Here is a 5,593-nt window from a genome sequence, read left to right on the forward strand (position 1 = left end):
ATTAGGTTCTAAAGGTTTTAACATGGTCCTTTCTATTCAATGATTTGCTAAGGCTAAAACTACTCTTAGTTGTTCATATTTAGGAAAACGTAAAAGTTTCAACATTCATTTATAAAAGGGAACAACTTAACTCTTTTTGCACCTATATCTAATGTATCTTCAACTTTTTGCACTTTATGTGGTAGAACTGGCCATCTTTCTATGAATTGTCGTACATAGTAGAGAGATAAGATAGTTAGGCAAATTTAGATACCAAAAGAAACTATTACTAACTAATATAGACTTATGTAGATACCTAAATCACATATATATGCTTTTTTGTAGGGCTACGGGTAGACTGAGGATTGAGTATATATATATATATATTCTTTTTCCTTTTTTCCATTTCTTCATTTTAAAGGAATTAAATAAAAAAAAATTAGAGTGTGACCATTGATGGTAAAAAACGACCATCGATTAGGGGGAGCTTTACAACTTGTTTCTACTTTTTATGAATGTACGAATATAGGGGAAGCATTGGATATTATTTGTTATTGTATAAAAGTATATTTGTGTTTATTTTTGCTATCTTTATATCTCAAACATGCATATTTTTTAGTCTTTTAAATTTTAAGTTTGTTATTATCAAAAGGGGAATATTGTTAGGATGTTGTTCGTACAATAGCTATTATTTGAGTAATAAAAACCTCTCATTATGAAAAATAATCTCCAATCAATGGCAGACAAGTATCTCACATTATGTATAATCAAGTCAGCATTTCAACATAATCAGATGCCCAATTCGGTCGACTCGACAAGCCAACATCTTGCGAGGACAACTCGAAAGTTGTCACATGTTAATGACCTGAAAGGCATTGCGCATCAATCCCTGGCTAAGTCGACTACTTAATCACTCTACTCAGCTGACAAATCGGCCAGCACCTTGCGAGAGCGACTCAAAAATCGGTACTTCTCGACCATCGGACGAGTCAAAAGGTGACAGAATGCCTCGAGCCTCGAGCCCCCTCCATGTACACTGGTGACCAATCATCTCGCAATAAATATCATTAAATACATTATTAGTGCCATCATTCCTCTACCCCTAATAGTTTTTATGACACATCGGACCACGTCGGCACCACACACCCCCAATCACTTCGCATTAAATACCAAAGTGACCTCTTCCGTACTCGTCGGCTTACACCTATAAGGCTAAGACTAACGTGGTCTTCATCCCATACTCAGCCGAGGTTATCATTCTATCCTCCTACCGCTACTATAAATAGAGATACTATTTTTAATTACATGGTAAGTTCTTGACTACTACTCATTGTGTGTAAGATCTACTGCAGTTTATTTTTACTTCTCCACTCAAGCAACTCACTGACTTGATTGTCGGAAGAACAACCAGAGAACCCAACCCGCCCTTTTATGATCTGTTACTTGTGCAGGGAAGAACAACTTACTCAAGAGTCAGACATTCGGAGAGTTAGAGGACTATCTTCAACCTAATCACTCCCCTCTTTTGACTGTTTGATTTCATACATCAACAATACTAATATTGGTTTGACATGTTGTAGTATAGGTAAATACTGGTGTGGAACATATACTAGGAAAAACGATGCGAAAATCAAGTCAAAAGCTGATTTTTAGCATCATTACCATTGATGGTAGGTTTTGACCATCGATGGTGAATGATGGCCATCAATGGTACTATGATCCATCAATGGTGCAAAAGTTCAGCAACATGAATATCATCGATGGTTTTTCAACAACATAGATGCTTGAGAGACACCATTGATGATAAAGTCGGCTGATTACAAATTTCCCAATTCAATCACAATGATTCTTTGTTTATATTATCTCCAACATTTATCACGTTTGAGATATTTCTTTCCTGACCTAACTTAGAAAGAGAGAGAAATGAGGATGAGTTCTAGGGTTTGATGTTTGAGAGAACAAGAAGAGATTTTTTGATTCCCCAGAGCCTCATAAACTCTTACTCATCGCACTCAACATCTTCACATCGTTTCACAGCAAGGAGAGTCGCCCTTAGATTGATTCATTATTGTTTTTTTGTCAACCTTCACTTTTATCATTCGAAGGACGGTTTGTTTTATTTAAAGGGCTGTAAGATTGTTTTTTATTCAGAACTTAATTAGTTTGTGATTTGTTTTACTTTGAACTTTTTTTACGGTGTACTTAATCAGATTGAGTTGAGGGTTGGGACTAGCAATGACTATGAGTTACTCATTGTAGCGAATTAGATTAGAGGATTAGTTTGGAAGAAACTAACATTTCTGTCTTATAAACCTATTGAATTGAATTTGTGATCTAGTCGAATTCTTATCACAGTGAGGAAACCCCTTCGTGAGAAGGAAGAGTGTGTGTAAGATTAAAACCACTATAAAACCTTGTGTTCTTGGTTAGTAGGTTTTGATAATAGTTAGTTTGATTTATATCGTTTCAAATCCAACATTATCACCATCTCCAACACATACTAACATTACGCGCATTTAAACCGCCTAACATTTCCACTTTTATTAGCCATACGCTATTGCCCCGCATGATACGAAACACGTTCTAGTATTGCTTGACAAAGCCACATTATATCCAAGATTAGTTTAATTATTTCTTTATAGATAGACGCATCTAGCAAATACGCCCACTATTTCTTTATTACCGGTTTGCTTTTCATATTCAAGCGTTAATGAGATCTTGATGTCGTTATCTCGATCGTTACCATCGTCGAATGCACGCAGGTTTCTGAATCCTCTATCGCCCGCAGGCGTCGTGGGACCCACTCCCATTCGATTCCCTTCGATGCATTGTCCGCACGATTCAAAGTGCATCAATGACGCACGTGCTCGACTGCTTGTCATTCGATATGTTACAACGGATGAAGGTGTGAAACCCAGCACAATTACGAGGGTACGCGTTCTGAGCCGCGCGATTGGGGAGGATGGTATTTTTCTGTCCTTCCTGATAACGGTGGGTTGTTCTCATAGGATTTCCAGTCAAATTACAAAGGGTTCGATTATTCGCCTCAATTCGGTGTACAGTTAGGCTAAGTGGCGCTTAAATACCTATTGTTTCACTATTTTTATATTTAAGTATTTTAAATTATAAAAATAGCACTTTAATACCTAAAGTTGAAATTAGGGCTTAAATAGTTAAATACCCTGTCATTCCATCATATTTACACTTAAAATTCTAAGTTGTAAAAATAGCACTTTAGTACATTGAGTTATAAAAAAATAGCATTTTAATACCTTAAGTTGTAAGAAAGTAACATTTCACCAAATTTACACTTAAATATTCTAAGTTGTAGAAGTAGCACTTTGGTGCAATTTTTTTATAACGTAGTGTTGATGTTATACAGACATTAGTGTTGATGTTATACAGACACACAGATAAACTGTTAGGAGCTGGGTTGATTGGGGGTCGCTAACTTCTCCGAATATCTGGTCTGGAGTTGAGCTGTTACTCCCTGCACGTGTAGCAACTCGTAAGAGGATGGAGTCTAATTCCCCTGTTGTTCCTTTAACGATCAAGAGTGAGGAAAATTAGCGAAAACTATCGCTGTTCTTAAGAGCAATGCAATGGGGAAAAACACAAAGAATTGCTTACCCCCATGTTGGGAATAGTTTTTTCTTTTTATGGTAATGAAAAAAGGGCATTTTGATCTCTTCGGCCGAGTCTGGGCTGGCGGCTAAGTCAGCGTCAACCTTACAAGTGTTGGCTGTGGAGTGGTCATGGAATGAGCACAATCACTTCGGCATTAATAAGATGGGACATGCGGCGTGCGAAACCAGCATGGTCTGATGTGCCATAAATAGTGGGCAGGATGGATAGCGTCTGTCAAGCATTTAATGCGATGTCGACACGCTGTCCGCAAGGGGCTTAATGTCGAAGTCATTTTTTGGCTTGTATATATCCTTTCGAGTTAGCTCTCTTGAAATGTCGGCCAAATAACTTAGTCGAGTGGGCTTGGCGCAAGTCATCCTTGACGAGAGGACTAACAAGTACCGCCTTCCGAGTCAACCCATTGAGATGTTGATTCGGCGAGTCGGCTAAATTGGGATTTTGCCTGTTATTAACAAGAGATTATAATTTGACGACTGAAAATACCACAACAGTTAGCCCCTTTCGTTTGGAGTTGGCCTGAGCCGGGTCCAAGTGAAGTGAGAACAATCTTGGACGGATGCGAACGTGCATTAAATGGGGGAACTAAAAAGTCTCTTTAGATAAATGTGGCTTTATGTGTCGGATTGCGGGTTGTTCGAGGTTGGTGGGCTGTGCCCTGATCCAGAATATGTCGTTTCGAATTCCTAGAGTAAATCTTAGCCGTTGACTAAATTGTGATCCAGCCATTAAGATTTTGGCAGCTACGGATTTTGCTACCTATACAAAAAGGCTGGGGCTAGGAGTGAGGCAGTTATTGCTATTTGAAATTCCTTCTGAGAACTAGAGATATCTTTCTTGACCATCTTCTCCGGTGATTAATCATCCATCACCAATGGCATCTAATTCTGTTGATAGATAAGCTTTGCTGGTGAAGTTCCAATCCAAAATGACACAAATGCAGATGAGGACGCTCCACGGGAGATTTGACATCCCCCGAGAGTATGAACTGATGGGGCCGATGAGGTCGGAGGTCATCTATGATCATGGATCGGATCGAGCTCTGTTGTATTTGAGGCACTTAGAGTTCGGTCCGTGATTGCTATTGCATACATTCCTTCAGCAAGTCTTCATGGCTCTAGGGGTGTTGCCAGCGTAGATGAAGCCAAACGCCATTTGCGACCCTGGTTAGGATTATGGTGATCTGCTATTGGCTGGCAATAAAACCATCTTTGAAAGTGTTGGGCCGTCTGGTAAGTGCAAGGTGAACTAGATCAAGCCCCACTTTCACTTCCAAATGGTTAGTAAGTACAAGCTTATCATTGGCCTCCCTAACTAGAACATGGACCGGAAGGAGAAGTTCGTTTGAGTCTTCGAGGATGACGACATCCTATCTTACCCTAACGGGCCTGAAATTAACAAGGAAGCACTGAAGCCGTGCATCCTTACTGCTGAGGAAGGGCAGCATCTTGAGAAGATCCAATCTTATACTGGATCTCAGAAGAGAGGCAACCTCTTTGAGACAACATCCCTTCTGGTGGCCAATATATCAAGGGTCCTCCTTTTCGAGACCGACAAGGAGCAGGTGAGTGTGTTGACTCTCCCTCTAGAAAAAATCCCTTAGAGGAATTTGAGGGGAGAGGAGTCAGGCTCATCCACAAGGCCCAAAAAGAGGTTGAGGGGGAATCTGGCCACCGAGCAAGTGGGCAGCTTAAGGTCGCATGTGGCGGAGATAGCCGCTAGATTGGCCAGGTCACGCATTGGCCAGGTTACGCGCCACAGCCCAAAAAGAGAGAAGAGAGAAAGAGGAAACTAGACGGGAGCCAAGGGCTTAGCGGGTCGTCTGAAGCAGCCCTACTCGGTGGAAGCATAACATCCAGTCATCCCACCCACCCCTCAGTCTGAAGTTGTCAACATCGATGACGTCTCTCCCTCTAGGCCAAACGGGGGAGACCCAAGCGGTTGCAGCCGCTGAGGCTGGGGCACGAAC

This window comes from Asparagus officinalis, chromosome 7 (assembly GCF_001876935.1).
Source record: "Asparagus officinalis chromosome 7, Aspof.V1, whole genome shotgun sequence".
NCBI lineage: Eukaryota > Viridiplantae > Streptophyta > Magnoliopsida > Asparagales > Asparagaceae > Asparagus > Asparagus officinalis.